A 17,248-nucleotide genomic window follows, 5' to 3' on the forward strand; every position below is an offset into this window, starting at 1 on the left:
GGAAAATGATCCCAGACAGAAACAGAAATGAGGGACGGAAGAACCCTGGAAAGGGTAAACATGAACAAAAATTGACTGTCCAAAACCATACTATCTTGTGGAGTTTAAAATATGTATAAATAAAACACAGAACAATAACAATGCAAAAAGGTTGGAGTATGAGTTAATGTGTAAGAAGGTGTCATTATTGGGGAATGGTAAAAGTAATAATTTGTATTATCTGTATTATATGTAATTTGTATTGTAAATATGCTTGTTTTAACCTCTAGAATAACCACTAAAGGTATAATGAAAGAATATATAACTAACAAATTAATAGGAGGAAAAACAGGAAAAAAAATTAGATTAACACCAAAAAAAGCAAAATAGGAGGGATAAAAAGGAATGCAAAACAGATGACTCAAAGAAAAGTCAAAGTTGATGGTGGTTACAAACTTGGCTATTATCAGCAAAAATGTAAATGAATTTCAGTTGACCCCTGAACAACACAGGTTTGAATTCCACAGGTCCACCTGTACACAGATTTTTTTCCAATAGTAAATATTGGGTTCCCCAAAAAGTTCGCTCTGTTAATGATTACGTTGTTCAATAAATTTCTTGGTGAAAATGAAATACATCTTCTATTTTTACTTAAAATCAAGCGAACCTTTTGGCCAACCCAATACTTCAGTAATAAACGATCCGTGGTTGGTTGAATTAAAGGATGTGGAACCCTGAATACTGAGGAACTGCATATATGGATGAACCATGGAGGGACCCACTATAAGTTATACGTGGATTTTCGACCTTTTCAACCACAAAGAAGGTTACTGTCCCTAACTGCCACAATGCTCAAGGGTCAACTGAAAACAAAGTAAAGGACTAAGACTAGATAAAAATAATGAAAACATTACTTTACAAGTAAAGATATACAGAAAGCATGATGAGAGGAAAAAAGCAGTTTATAAAACTGCATATATTCCACTTGCTATAAAATTGTAACATGTACATGTACATACATACACATGCACACCCACACCCATCCCAACTCCCTTAGAAAATGCTGAAAAAAATATTAACAGAGCTTTATCCCTGAGATTTTGGGTGATTTTTTTCATCATAGATTTTCTTTGTAGTTTTTGGTACTTTAACTCTTTCCCAAGGAACAAGACTCATTTTTATAAAAACCACAAAACTATTTTCAAAAGAAAAAAGTCTTAAGTTTTAATAATGATTGGCCCCAACAAAAGTAAGAGACTTAAAGAAAAATATATGAATGTGATCAAGTCTAAAAAGAAGCTAAACAATGTAAATCTGTTTCATACAATAAACTACTGGTGAAACAGAGACCTTTATAAGTACAGATATTATATCATCATCATTTCTGATGGAGACAAAAATTACCATGTAAGAGTTGGAAATAGCATTTTCCATTAACTGATGTTTCTCTCATTTCTCTTCTTGCTTCTAATAAAATTTTGTGAAATTTCTATAGAACTACATAAGTTGAAGTTGTAAAATAAAATTTAGGTTCTAACATATTTCATTTGAATTTGTGGGTTTTTTCCTAAATAATTTCTAATATTGTTTCAACTAAAATTTAAGTTTCGACATAGAAAAAAAGTCACCGCTTTTCCATAACTTGATTTGGCAAAAGTATCTCAAAGAAATATGCAATACCACGCACCCTGGCAACATCTTCTAATAACTTTTTCATTGTTCTGAGTCACATAAAAAGGTCAAGTACTCCCAAACTCTATATGTAGATACAAAACTCTAAGCAACTTATTGAAATTGGAACTCCCCTCCAAAAAATGATAAGAGCCACGTTTGGTACACACTATGAAAGTAACAAAACGACAGAAATAGTAATAGCTAACATTTACTGAACAATTAACTCTGTGATAAATACTCATTACTCTAATTACTTTGCACATGTTGTTTAATTCTCACATAATATTATGAACTAGTATTATCTTCATTTTACAGATGAGAAATTGAGGTAACATTTGTCCAATCACTAGCAATAAAACCAGGATGTAAATGCCAAGCAGGCTAGCCATAGAGCTGTGCACTCTTCATCCCTATACCATGCTATAAATGTAACTAATTAAGACCTTTAAAGTAGTCTGCTGTCTTCGTTACTAAATTTCAGGTAATAAATAACAATAAGCTTTATTTAGAATAAAACCAGATATTTTAGTAATCTGATCATGTCACTGAGAATAAATAAATGGAAAAAATAAACACCCCCAAATTTCCTATTTTCATGACAAAAAAGAAAAAGGAAAAAAGCAGTCGCTATCAAAAGTAATAGTCATACCCTAACACCATACACAAAAATAAACTCAAAATGGATTAAAGACCTAAATGGAAGACTGGATACCATAAGACTCTTAGAGGAAAACATAGGCAGAACATTTTTTTTTTAACATCTTAATTGGAGTATAATTGCTTTACAATGGTGTGTTAGTTTCTGCTGTATCACAAAGTGAATCAGCTATATGTATACATATATCCCCATATCCCCTCCCTCTTGCATCTCCCTCCCACCCTCCTTATCCCACTCCTCTAGGTGGTCACAAAGCACCGAGCTGATCTCCCTGTGCTATGCGGCTGCTTCCCACTAGCTATCTATTTAAAATTTGGTAGTGTATATATGTCCATGCCACTCTCTCACTTTGTCTCAGCTTACCCTTCTCCCTCCCCGTGTCCTCAAGTCCGTTCTCTACGTCTGCGTCTTTTTCTTGTCCTGCCCCTAGGTTCTTCAGAACCATTTTTATTTTTTAGATTTCATATATATGTGTTAGCATATGGTATTTGCTTTTCTCTTTATGACTTGATTCACTTTGTATAACAGACTCTAGGTCCATCCACCTCACTACAAATAACTCAATTTCATTTCTTTTTATGGCTGAGTAATATTCCATTGTATATATGTGCCACATCTTCTTTATCCATTCATCTGTCGATGGACCCTTAGGTTGCTTCCATGTCCTGGCTATTGTAAACAGTGCTGCAATGAACATTGTGGTACATGACGCTTTTTGAATTATGGTTTTCTCAGGGTATGTGCCCAGTAGTGGGATTGCTGGGTCATATGGTAGTTCTATTTTAGTTTTTTAAGGAACCTCCATACTGTTGTCCACAGTGGCTATACCAATTTACATTCCCACCAACAGTGCAAGAGGGTTCCCTTTTCTCCACACCCTCTCCAGCATTATTGTTTGTAGATTTTTTTTTTCTTTTTTTGTGGTACACGGGCCTCTCACTGTTGTGGCCTCTCCGGTTGCAGAGCACAGGCTCCAGATGCGCAAGCTCAGCAGCCATGGCTCATGGGCCCAGCTGCTCTGCGGCATGTGGGATCTTCCCGGACCGGGACACGAATCCGTGTCCCCTGCACTGGCAGGCGGATTCTCAACCACTGCACCACCAGGGAAGCCCTAGATTTTTTGATGATGGCCATTCTGACTGGTGTGAGGTGATACCACATTGTAGTTTTGATTTGCATTTCTCTAATGATTAGTGATGTTGAACATCCTTTCATGTGTTTGTTGGCAATCTGTATATCTTCTTTGGAGAAATGTCTATTTAGGTCTTCTGCTCATTTTTGGATTGGGTTTTTTTTGACATTGAGCTGCATGAGCTGCTTGCATAGTTTGGAGATTAATCCTTTGTCAGTTGCTTTGTTTGCAAATATTTTCTCCCATTCTGAGGGTTGTCTTTTCGTCTCGTTTATGATTTCCTTTGCTATGCAAAAGCTTTTAAGTTTCATTAGGTCCCATTTGTTTATTTTTGTTTTTATTTCCCTTTCTCTAGGAGGTTTATTTTTGTTTTTATTTCCCTTTCTCTAGGAAGTGAAAAGATCCTTTTCAAAAAAGGATCTTGCTGTGATTTATGTCACAGAGATAGGCAGAACACTCTCTGACATAAATTGCATCAAGATCTTTTTCAATCCATCTCCTAGAGTAATGAAAGAAAAAAAAATAAACAAATGGGACCTAATTAAACTTAAAAGCTTTTGCACAGCAAAGGAAACCATAAACAAAATGAAAAGACAACCCTCCTGCAGCAACATTAATCTCCAAAATATACAAACAGCTCATGCAGCTCAAAAAAACAAACAACCCAATCAAAAAATGGGCAGAAGACCTAAATAGACGTTTTTCCAAAGAAGACACACAGATGGCCAAGAGGCTCATGAAAGGATGCTCAACATCACTAATTATTAGAGAAGTGCAAATCAAAACTACAATGAGGTATCACCTCACACCAGTCAGAATGGCCATCATCAAAAAATCTACAAACAGGGCTTCCCTGGTGGCGCAGTGGTTGGGAGTCCGCCTGCCGGTGCAGGGGACGCAGGTTCGTGCCCCGGTCCGGGAAGATCCCACATGCCACCCAGCGGCTGGGCCCGTGAGCCATGGCCGCTGAGCCTGCATGTCCGGAGCCTGTGCTCCACAACAGGAGAGGCCACAACAGTGAGAGGCCCGCATACCGCAAAGGGAAAAAAATAAAAAATAAAATAAAAATAAATCTACAAACAGTAAATGCTGGAGAGGGTGTGGAGAAAAGGGAACCCTCCTACACTGTTGGTGAGCATGTAAATTGGTCCAGCCACTATAGAGAACAGTATGCAGGTTCCTTAAAAAAACTAAAAATAAAGCTACCATATGATACTGCAATCCCACTCCTGGGCATATATCCAGAGAAAATCATAATTTTAAAAGATACATGCACCCCAATGTTCACTGCAGCACTATTTACAATAGCCAGGACATGTAAGCAACCTAAATGTCCATCAACAGATGAGTGGATAAAGAAGATGTGGTATATATACATAATGGAATATCAGCCATAAAAAAGAACGAAATGATGCCATTTACAGCAACATGGATGGACCTAGAGATTGTCATACTGAGTGAAGTAAGTCAAAGAAAGACAAATATCATATGATATCCCTTATATGTGGAATCTAAAAAATGGTACAAATGAACTGATCTACAAAACAGAAGTAAGAGTTATAGATGTTGGGCTTCCCTGGTGGCACAGTGGTTGAGAGTCTGCCTGCCAATGCAGGGGACATGGGTTCATGCCCCGGTCCGGAAGGATCCCACATGCCGTGGAGCGGCTGGGCCTGTGAGCCATGGCCGCTGAGCCTGCGCGTCCGGAGCCTGTGCTCCGCAACGGGAGAGGCCACACGGTTAGAGGCCCACGTACCGCAAAAAAAAAAAAACAAAACCAAAAAAAAGAGTTACAGATGTAGAAAACAAACTTTTGGTTACCAGAGCGGGGGGGTAGGAAGAGGGATAAACTGGGAGAGTGAGATTGACATATACACACTATTATATATAAAATAGATGACTAATAAGGACCTACTGTAACTCTACTCAATACTCTGCAATGACTTATAAGGGAAAAGAATCTAAAAAAGAGTGTATATATGTGTGTGTATAACTGACTCCCTTTGCTGCATAGCAGAAACTAGCACATTATAAATCAACTATACTCAAATAAAAATTTTTAAAAATAGTCATAGGAACCTGATAAAATATGTAACTTCCAAAAACAGGCAACAGAAGACACCTTAAAACTACTGCATTAAACTTTAAGATCATATCTATTTTCCCCTGAAAATAGTTTAATCTAACAGTTTTTCTCCCCGATTTAAACTACAGGATATAGATACCTAAGGGTTGAATAAAATTTCACAGAAATCCTATACACAGGTAATGTCAATTCTTTGGGTGAAAGTATTCTTTCTTGGTATTCAGACTTTCCTTTTAAGGAAGTTTTTTTGAGCAATCAAACAAACTCTCTGTTCTGTTGTAAAAAATGTTACAGCTTAAATTTTAATTGAGTGTGTAAAGACTGCTTCATAGATTCCTACCTTACTTGAAGGCTTATTCAAGAGCACTGCTATCCAAATCATGTTTGCTCATGAAATGCCAAGTTACTTTAATACAATTCAAAGTTAAACCTACCTTAGAAAGAAAATATACCATTATAAAAATCTTGGAGTCATTATTATGAATCAATATTAGATAATTTATCATATGCTTCTGGCATATTTTTTCAACAAAAAGCACAAAATTTCTGTTTAATCTCGACATTAATACAAATTCAGTAAAATTCTACTTGAATTCTAATTCTTCTGAAGACTATCCTATTGAAATTTTTTTAAGTATCAACTCTACCAGATGACTAATGCTGTCAGTTCTAAAAGTGACCATTTTTTAAATAATTTTTTAAAGTATTTATTTATTATTTATTTATTATTTCACAGCTCCATGGAGCACGCGGGATCTTAGTTCCCCAATGAGGGATCAAACCCATGCCCCCTGCAGTGGAAGCACAGAGTCTTACCCTCTGGACTGCTAGGGGAGTCCCATTGTTTATAATTTTAAAAACTGAAAACTTGCATCCAACAGAAATAGACCAGTAAGTAAATTATTACACAAACATAAATGAGGATATCACATAACTATTAAAAATAATAATGTTGTAGAAAAATACTGATATAAAAATGTTCAAGATTCACTGTTAAGTGAATAGAATAGTTTGCACAATAGTGGACGCATTATGAGACCATTTTGTAAACATCACGTCTATAAGTGTACATGTGATGTCTATAAGTATATGTACACTTATAGACATGTGATGTGGCTAAGCAAAACACAGGGAGAAGATATTTCAGAAGGTTAACAATGGCGTCTAGTGGTTGTGAGAATTCCAGTGGTATTTTCAAAATTTAATTCATGCTCTGCATGTTTCCCAAGTTTTCTACATTAGGGATACACTATTTTTATAACTGGGGGAAAGATTAAGAAAGAAATAAGCTATTTATGTTACAGCCATATTTTAATGCAAATGATAAATTCTTAGCAAGTTGTTGGTTTAACCCTCATTGTGGCAACACCCATTTGTGTTTTATTTTTTAAACACAAAATTTTGAGCATGAATCAATCTGTATTTTCATTTTCTACTATCTTGGATGGGAATTAAAAATGTACATATCTGATTAAATGTGCCCTCTTTGAAAGAGATGGGAATTTTTGTCTTATTCTTGGATCTTATTAATATAAAAATGAGAAAATATTTCTGAAAAATAAAAGGTAAATCACATTCTAAACAGTATCCTATGAAAGTCAAAAATAATACATAAAAATTTATTTTTTACAAGTGATTTTTCTGTAGACTTCTAAGACTTAAAATAATAAGTAGACTTACATCTTTATGAAATACACACCTAAAATAACTAATAACTCAAAGTTGACACTATACTTATGAGGAGTTTAGGTAATTTAACATTTGCATAATCAAATACATGGAGAAAAACAGCAATCTCTTACCCACCTAATTCACAGGAGTTATACCTAACAGAGCTATAAAAATAAGTAACAAATGGTTGTAAAGCAACCTATAAATATAAATGCCATTATAAAAATCACAGTCAATTAGCAAGAATTAAATTGCTCTGACACTTAAAATGTATTCTGTAATTCATACACTCCATCTAGAATTTTAGACTCAGAAAAGGAGAAAATACAATGTCCACTGGTACAGTGCTTACAAGAAACTACACTTTAAAATTATTTTTTTACTTTATGCATCTGAGAAGAACTGGTAAGAGACACAAACAATAAAAGGTAGTTTTGCTGTGGAACTCTGAGTTTTCACCATATTGTTGTTTGCTTTCAGAGTTTAAAATACGTACAGCAAATAAATATTTTATTTGACATAGCACCAGAAGTAAAAATGTGGGGGAGGGGGGACATTAAATATGTGCTTTGAGGGAAAAAACAACTTACTTTTTTTTTTTTTTTTGCGGTACGCGGGCCTCTCACTGTTGTGGCCTCTCCCGTCGAGGAGCACAGGCTCCGGACGCGCAGGCTCAGCGGCCATGGCTCACAGGCCCAGGCGCTCCGCGGCATGTGGGCTCTTCCCAGACCGGGGCACGAACCCGCGTCCCCTGCATCGGCAGGCGGACTCTCAACCACTGCGCCACCAGGGAAGCCCCAACAATTTACTTTTAATATTAACACTGCCTGACATATTAGATGGTAGACAATAGTTAACTGGCAGAATTAAATCTCCTATTCTAAAATCCTGAAATCTAAGAGAGGCTGTATTATAATAATCAAATAAAACATCAAATGGTTCTTTCCAGTGGGAGAGAGTAAAAAGCAAGCAAACAAAAATAAACTATCAATTAGTGTTCATAAGTGCCTGCTATGAGGATGCAATTTAACTCCTTACTTCCTTACCCCTTAAGAGCTAAGATTTGAGCTTTATGTTCTATCCTTTCTTAACTATTTAAAACGTTGAGATATCTACTCTCCCTCCAAACTCCATGCCCACAAAAATAAAAAGCTAGAAACAGTCTTACCCTTACAAACCTCATGTATCTATGGAATCTATCATTTCCCATCTTGTGTTATAATCATTACATACATGCTCTTTTAACCATACTAGATTTCAAACCCTCTGAGGGCAGGGTCAATTATACTTTATCTTTCTATGTATGTCACATAGCTTAGTAAAGTGTCTTGACTAATACTCAACTTTCTATCACCTAAAAAGAATTAAGTCTTGGTAACTATTCGCAGCTTGGTTTAAAAAAACAAAGACAATACAAAAAAAAACCACCACCTCTAGAACTATTAGAAGGGCAATGTTCTCTCTGAGTGGAAGTATGCATGCAACTTGTCTGCTGTCAGTAAAGCACAAACCGGACCAAAATGCCTCTTCTCCCCTTTCCGCTTCAAAGGCTGGATTCCATCCAAGGCTGGATTCCATCCAAGTCAATCAATGTCTCTTAGTTAAGGACAAAGCCTGCCTAGGTTCACTTCAGAGGACCAGGAGAGGCTGATGTAATCTAAGGGGCTTTCTAGTGGTCTGCAAGTACAGGAGAATAAAATCAAAGTTTAACCTGTGAGCTACTGACCAGGTCAAAACCCAAAGAAAACGTTAGAATGTGGACCCTAAAGAGTCCTATAAAAGCCATGGAATCCATGTCTTACAGGTGAATTCAATCTACATCACATAAAGCTCACACCAGTTAAGACCTCACTACAAACTCTGTAAATGTACCCCAAACCAACCAGCCCCTCACAAGTGAAAAGATGAGAATGTCCTACGGTGTATACTACACGTTAAACTTTCTCACATACTCCAGGTCATTTCCCTGTCCTGTGGGTTAGTAACAGCCCACAGTAGAGGCAAACTGGCAAAGTAGACGATCAATCAATATAATTCTATTTTCAAGATTGAAAAGTCTATGTTTGTAAATGCACAGAAAAAAAAAACTGGAAAGTTATATAACAGTGTTAGCAGCAGTTATCTCTAGGGAGAGATGTGACAAAGTGGAAGTGTGCAAAGGGCGTTTTCTCTTATTATATATACATTGTATTGTTTTAATTCTTCATGAACATTGATTTACTTCTATAATGTTAAAAACAAAATTTTAAGTAAAATTTTGAAATATGATTCTGTTTTTTCAAAAAGACTTAATAGACCCACATGGAATTCAAACGAAAAATAAATGCCATTTGCAGAAGTTTGGCTACTAGAGACCTACAGATCAAAAAGAAATAACACAATTATCCTATCCTACAAAATAAAAAGGAATGCTGGTAACATAACAAAAATGCCCATAGCAACTGTCACTCAACATTCACTACTTTTGATTATACAACATTAGCCACCAGAGGAATTTTGAGTACCCACCCACCAAAATTACATACTGCTTATAACAATCCATAAGTTGTAAGAAGTTTTTAGTGTTTTGCACCAACAGATCATTGACTTATCGGTTTAATTTTCCATAAGTAGTACTATATACATGTATACAAATATAAATTTACATGTCACTGAGGTTCATGTCTGATTGCCTTGAGAAAACCATTTCCCAATCTGAAAAGCAAACTACCTGGACAATCAATTCTTTTATCATTTTAATGGAGTATTCATATTCTCCAACTATTTGTCATGACAACTTTGGAGTTAAAATAAGTAAAAGTAAAATTTTATACAACTACGATTCCTGGGGAAGAAAGGAAGGGAGGACAAACTATGCTCTGAAAACAGCATAATCCAGCCATAATGCCAAATGTAAATAACGTCATATATTTTAGCAAAGCAAAATAAGACTAAACATCTTTAAGAGTTAAACTGGTGACCTCAGCCTCTTTCAATTTTAGTTCATTTTCCTAAAAAAATTAAAAGAAATCATATTGAAAATAGCCAAAATTACCATAAATTAGGAAGGAAAGACAAGCAACAGAAAAAAACACACAGCAAATTATTTTGGAGAAGAGAACTTTGTTTAACCTTAAACCTATAATATAGTCACAAACATTTTAAAATATAAGGACATACAGTGTGCATGTCACTTCCCACTATCCCCTCATCATGCTACTTCTCCCTCTGCCCCATCACTGTCAGTTTTCCACTATCCCTCCAGATTTCTTTGTACGTAGAAAAACAAACACAAATCTGTATTCTTATTCCACGGGTGCCCCCTTAACACACAAAGTAGCACATTATTCACACTGTCCTACATCTTGCTTTTTTTCGCTTTATAACATATTTTGGAGATCTTTCCATGTCATTACACAGAAAGCTTCCTCATTCTTCACAGCTGAGCACGACTAGTTCTACCACAACTTCCATCTATCTTCTTCAGGCTAACCTTTAATGACATTCTGTTCAGTCAACTACTTAACACCTGAGTTAGTTTCTTCCCCCCCCCCCACCAAGATTATAAAACAGAGAAAGCACCTCATTACCTAAATTTTATCCTTTTTAGAACGTTTATTTTTCAACCGGGTAGAGGGAAAACGCCGCATGATTTTCTCCTCTTATCACTTAAAATGAAGCTACAAATTAGAATGCAGACTTAAGTGAAATTACCTTTTTTTGATTCGGGGGATCAGCATAATAGCCAAATCAACAATTACTGTAAAAGTTTCTTTACTTCTTGGGCTTTTCCTTCACTGTAAAAGAAGACATTGGTTTTTTTCTTTTTTTTTTTTTCTTTTTTTTAAGGTTAGAAAGGCTTAAGGTCGTAGAGCGTGGCATTCTGATAGCAAGAAACCGCCACCTGATTCGATCTTTCATTTGCCAGGTCAGAGCACGAGGCTTTTACCTTTCAGGATTCTGATATTACTAACAGGACGACTTCTACACCGGCGAAAACGCACTCAGGAATATAAGCTCTGCGGCGCTACGCGTTGGAAACTACACTCCTGGGGCCAGAGCTCCAGGACTAGCTATAAAGACTCCGGCTTCGCCGGCGGAAAGGCAGCTAGAAGAGCCAGCTGCCGCGGTGACACGGAGCAGGCGGGAGCGGGTGGACGGAAGGAAGGAGTAGCGGCGCCGCGCGGGGCACCCTCGAACCCGCGCAGTCGCTCGAGTCGGACGCGCGGAGCCGCGCGCTCCCCGGGGACCGAGGCCCGGAACCGCGACCACTAACGGAACCAGCCCAGGGGCGGCGGTGGCCGCCACACGGACTGCGGACCGCGGCGCGAGGGCCGAGGGCCGGGAGGGCGGGGGTTCCCCGGAGGAGCTGGCCGTACTGGCGCCCCATTGGGCTCCGCTCCAAACGTGCCCGAGTTGTGACAGGAATAAAGTGGGTCACAAGGCCTAACGGGTCCCCAGCGAAAGCCCTCTCCGCACCCGGTCTCCGGCTTTCCCGGCCGCTCTGCCGCTCGAATCGGCCCCAGCCCAAGAGCGCGCTCCAGCCACCCGGCCCCGCCGTGCACCCCAATCCCGCCCCTGCCCCGCAGGTAACCCCAGCTTTTCCGGAGGGCCCCTCAACCGGGGCGGGCCTCCGCCCCAACTCCCGAGAAAAGACACACTAGGGCGACGGGCAAAACTTGGGCTTCAGCACCCGCCCGCCCCTCCCCTGGCCGCCGCCCCCCGGCCCCGTACACACCGCCCCCCGCTCCCTCCCCTTCCCCGCGCCCTCACCGTGTGGCTTGCGGCGGCTCCGGCTTCTTCCCTCCCCCACCCTGGAGCCTAGCTGCGGTGACTCGGAACAGCTAACCCGGCTGCGCCCGGAAGACGCCGTGGCTCCCAGCTCAGGCAGTACCTGGGGCTGAGCGGCGCCCCCCACCCACCCCCAAACAATTCCCCGCGACTGCCTCCCGCTCCTCCTCCCCCTCCCTTTCCTTCCCCTCCTCCACCAGCACCGGTAGCACGCATGCGCCGCCCAGGCAAGCCTACCGGCGGGCGTCACACCCCAGGCCCACCCGGTGGGGCGCCACTCACCGGGAGCGCGCACGCGTCGGCAGCCAGATTTCCTTCGCCCTCTGGGTCTCGGGTGTTTCCTTTTTTAAGCCGGTCGCCGCAAGCTGAGGCTGTGATTGCACTCCTTCTCGGCGCATGCGTCATCAGTGACCCCCGCGGGCTCCGATGGCTGGTGCTCTGCGTTCGCCCCTCCCCTCACTCTCCCTTTCCCCGGCCCGTCTCGGTGCGCATGCGACTTGCCTCGTTAGTCAGCCCTGAGCTGCGGAGGGGTTCCCGGGTGCCGGAGGAGACTCCCGCTCCCTTGGGCCGCGCGTTTGCGCGATCCGCGGCAGCCGCCAGCCGTGCAGGAAAACCGAGATCTCCCTGGCGCTCCTTCCCTGCACCGGTTACTGGAAAGCAGGGGAGGCGGGGCCTGGTCGGCTGAGGGTGCGGCCGAACCCGGGAGTGTTAACTTTGGGTCAGGGCGGCTTTGGTGTTCACCCTGGATTCGAGGAGCGAGGAGGAGAGAAAGGAGAGTTTCTTGTATGAGGGATCCAGAGGCTAAAAAGCAGACCCTCTCTCAGACCCTCTCTCTCTTGAAAAGCAACTCATTTTGCGAATGCCAGGAAAAAATTTTCGGGTGTTGGCGGGTGAAAGACTTTTTTCCCCTTCCAATGGTATCACTTGCGTTTTGCCTCCTTGGACTGGAAGAGGGGATTTGTGAAGGTGACTGGATCTCCAGACTCTTCCCTTCCCCTCTCCTGCAGGTGCACTGCTTTAGTCGCTTCTTATTGGAGGGTGGGCCTGGGGAGACCGGACGTGAATCCTTGGCTGGAGGAGGGAAGCCAAAGAAGGTATGGATGTGCTCCTTTGGAGTTTTTTACCTGATCCTAAAGGCCAGGTGACAGTATAAAGGAAGGTGGGAGATGAAGCAGTGGGGATAAACCAGGACCCTAATTTGCACTGCTTCCCATGTTAGAAAAACGTGTGAATATCTCCCCCTTACCTTAGGGGGAAATTACTTCCCTCGATGGTTAAGACACACTTGGTCCACAAGGGAAAGCACATTTCAGTAGTTGAAAATTATTGGAAGAGATCTTTTACTTTCCTAATAGTTTTCGTATTTTAATGAATGTCCTTGGGGTTTGAAATAGAAGTCATTTTCTTGTTTCAAAAAATAAACAACTGTTGTGACTATAAAATCCTCCCTTCAAAGTAACATTCATCTCAGTAAACATTTCAAATTCTTGCAGTGTGCTCAAGAGAAAAGGAACATCAGAATCGAGGAACTTATTCAGATCCCTGATCATTCACCTGAGGATTTTTCTGTCAACAGTGGGAAAGCATGATGGAGTCATCATATGACAGGATTTTAGTAGACATTTTTTTTCCTGCTTAGCAGTCTTTCCCTATTCTGATCATTTCCTTTGGAGAGCTATCCTTTCTTCACTCTCAGACCATGTGGCTGAGGCAGGACTCCAGAGGAAAACATATTTGAGTTAATCTTCTGCCTTAGGTTAGACTTACTAAGAAGGGTGATCTCTCTTTTCCAATGGATTTAAGTCTGGAAAAATGGAAGCCTGAAGCCATCTTCCCACTCACAGATTCTGAGAAAAAAGGCAACATGGAAGAAAGCAGATTCAGAAATGGAGATTTGGCCTGGAGACATGTGTGATGCCCTGAATCCATTGTGGACTAGATAATTCTGGAAATTTCAGCTAAATTACTCAATAAATTCTTTCATGTATCTATTGCTTAAACCAATGAGAAGTTTTCTGTCACTTGCGATCATGAGTCCTAACATACTGGTAGCAAGAGATGAGGCAAGATTAATAATACTGATAAGGAAGGTTTCAACTAGACAAGAGGGTTTGAATGCTTTTCCTAGGATGTGGATGTTTATTCTAGAGAAAGTGATATCATATTCTGCATCATCTAGAACCACATATCTTCAAAAATACCTTTGCGGGCTTCCCTGGTGGCGCAGTGGTTGGGAGTCTGCCTGCCGATGCTAGGGGACACGGGTTCGTGCCCGGGTCCAGGAGGATCCCACATGCCGCAGAGTGGCTGGGCCCGTGAGCCATGGCCACTGGGCCTGCACATTCCCGAGCCTGTGCTCCACAGTGGAAGAGGCCACAATAGTGAGAGGCCCATGTACCGCAAAAAAAAAAAAAAAAATACCTTTGCCCTTTTTAATGGTTCCATTGTCCTCTTATTCACTAGGAATGTATCATGTTCATCTTTGACTCCTTCCTCTCTTTATGTATTTAATCATTTACCAAGAACTGTTGATAATCCCCTGTTTTTCTGCTCAGTCCTCTGCCACCACTCAGACATTTCCCGTGGCTCAGTTCACAACTTATCTTTCTGCCCATATTCTCTCCAAGACGAAAACTGTATCAGATATTTTTAATCACATTTCCAACTGCCAGACTCCACTTTTCCCTAAAAGAAAAATCCTGCCTCGTAGTTTCATAGACCCTAAATTGTCCCCCAGCCTAAATCCTCTCCTTAAACACAATTTATGTAATTCAAATATTGTTCATTTCTTCTTGTCCACCTTGCTATAATTTAAACTGAGCATTTCCAACTCCCTTCCCAACTGATCTCCACAGCTGATGTCTTGATGGAGGCAATATAGCTTAGTGGCTAAGAGTACAAAATTGGGAATTAAAGGCCAGGATTTATTCCAGCCCCACTACTTAATATCTGCATGACTCTGAGTAAGTTATTTCTCTGTTCTTCACTTTCCTCATCTGTAAATAAAGGATAATAATCCTGTCTCATAGGATAATTGAGAGAAGATATAGAATATAGATAGAGAGTGTGTGTGTGTGTTTGTGTGTGTGTGTGTGTATTGTACTACCTGGTACATAAGAAATCCCATAGTGGCTATTATTAATGATGTTCCTTTTTGTGTAGGTCTTACATCTCTTGCTCAATTTCTTCCCCTAGTTCCCTGTGTCCTTATGTCCTTTCTGTTCTTTCATAATACCTCTCTCATCCATCCTCTCCTTGACATTCCTAGTTTTGCCACTATAGTTTAAGGTGGATTGGAACATGGGAAGTTTGATATGCATAATAGGGAATATACTGTTAGGGGGGTTTTTTTGTTTTTTTTTTAAGAATCCTTCATGGTTTAATCAATTACTCTTATTCTTTCTAGATCCTTTAAAATAGTGGGAAGTCAATAATATGAAGTGGTATTACAGACTGTAATCAAAAGTCTAGGCTTAAATCCTGACTAATACTTACTAAGAGACACTGAGCAAGTTAAGTAATTTCTCTGAGCATCAGGGTATTTATCTGTAAAGTGAGAAGAAAAGCATCTCAGAATTGTGATGATCAAGTGTAAATTACAAACTACTGCAGAAAGGTTAGGTGATAAGGATGGATGGTTTTAGATTTTTATGATTTGTTGTTGAAACCCTAGGAATGATTGAAACAACTCATAGATTTGCAACTCCAGCCTACACCTCTCCTTTGGGTTCCAAACACATATCCAATTGTCTATCTGATGTCTCCTCTTGACTATCTCAAATATCTTAGATGCTCCCTTCAATCTGTTCTCCACAGAGCAGCAAGAATATTCTTTTAAAAATATAAATAAAATCACATGTTCCTACTTAAAACCCTTATTGTTTCCCATTATATCCAAATTCCTAATTGTGGCCATAATAACCTCTTTGATCTAGCCCCTGCTGTCTCTCAAACCTCATGTCCTACCATTTTCTTCTTTTCCTGTAACACTTCCAGTTCCTTGCTAATCTCTCTGTATTCTCAGACTTTTGTACATGCTGTGCTCTTGCCTGGACCCCCCTCCTACCTTTTCTCCTGGCTGGTTCCTCCTCAATCTTCATGTCTCAAAGATCTAACTACCCTATTTAAGAGGTCTCCCTCCTACCTCTCACCTGCCCCACACACACAGTACCCACAGTTATTCTCTATTACTGCGCTTTTTTTGATATTTGTTTTCTTATCTATTAACTAGCTTCCCCTTGACACCACTACATGGTAAATTCCAGGAGGCAAGAACCATGTGTTTTTTTCACCACTATACATGCAGCATCCATTTCAATGCTTGAGTTAAATGAATGATTGAATGAATGAATGAATGAATGAGATGAAAGTTAAAACATGCTAGAAGATTTTTAGGATCATTCTTATGTTCCAAATTATGATTGTAGGCAGATTATAGTCTTGTCAGGAGGTAAACTTATTAATGTGTATTAAAGTACAAAGGAGAGGTAAACTGAAAACGGTTAGTGAAACACTAGTACTGTGTTAGTAATTGAGTATTTGAAGACCCACAAGAATATATAACACTATAATAGACACAGCTAACACCTGTATGAGAGGCTGCTGAATGAGGTCCAAAATAGGCAACAAAGAACATGAAGTACTCACCCTCTAAATAGCTGCTTACATTTGGACCCAGATACTTTCTCCTTCAGCCAAGACTACGCTGGACAAAACTGGACCTAACACTCCCACTTTCAGGCCTATAAGCAGAACACATGAGAAGAGGATGAGAGAATCATTGGAGCCATGTCTTACGAGGTTCCTGGAGAGCACTGTGGCTTTTCATTTCTCGTTTATTCCCCACCCCACTCTAAGTTACGTGAACGAGGCTCCAACAGGATCAGCTAGAGAAACTGCAGTGACTGTAAGAAGAGACTGGAATCTCATGTCTTGCAGATTGTTGATATGCTCTGCATCCAACTACATGAACAGGAGGATAGAGACTTGGAGAGAAACAGCTAGCCAGGAAGTGGGCTTAAATAATGTAACTCCTACAATTTGCCATGGCAAGGATATGTAAATTTCTACAGGGTCCATCAGTGCTGCTGAGAAAGTGCCCTCCGGGTTTGAAACACCTTGACACCTAAGGGGAAAAGAAATTCTAGCAGCAAGAGGCTGGTATACTTCTGGGAGTGGGAACTGAGAGAGATCAAAAGAGAAAGAGCTGCAGAAAGAACGGATCGCCCATATCAAGGAACCATGCAGTGGAGAGGCTGCCTCTGAGTTTCTAGAACTC

General features: G+C 40.3%; 1 protein-coding gene and 1 long non-coding RNA gene across 19 annotated transcripts in view; one reads left to right on the forward strand and one right to left on the reverse strand.

Annotated features, from left to right (window-relative positions):
• Positions 1-12,380, reverse strand: part of CLOCK (clock circadian regulator) — a 140,265-nt gene extending 127,885 nt beyond the window's left edge. For 9 of the 18 annotated variants that reach the window (XM_060299375.1, XM_060299372.1, XM_030880587.2 and 6 more), the window contains exons 1-2: positions 11,953-12,091; positions 10,894-10,976 (exon numbers count right to left, since the gene is read on the reverse strand). The gene's annotated coding sequence lies outside the window, so the exon portion shown is untranslated. Of the gene's footprint in view, positions 1-10,893; positions 10,977-11,952; positions 12,092-12,252 lie in introns of those variants that run through there. The other 9 variants (XM_060299374.1, XM_060299370.1, XM_060299368.1 and 6 more) reach the window with 3 other exon arrangements.
• Positions 12,381-12,416: 36 nt separating this feature from the next.
• On the forward strand, positions 12,417-13,970 carry LOC115865705 (uncharacterized). Its single transcript, XR_011377484.1, has 2 exons — positions 12,417-13,064; positions 13,464-13,970. It is a non-coding gene; the product is annotated as an uncharacterized lncRNA (long non-coding RNA).
• The last annotated feature ends 3,278 nt before the right edge of the window (positions 13,971-17,248 follow it).

Source organism: Globicephala melas, chromosome 5 (assembly GCF_963455315.2).
Source record: "Globicephala melas chromosome 5, mGloMel1.2, whole genome shotgun sequence".
NCBI lineage: Eukaryota > Metazoa > Chordata > Mammalia > Artiodactyla > Delphinidae > Globicephala > Globicephala melas.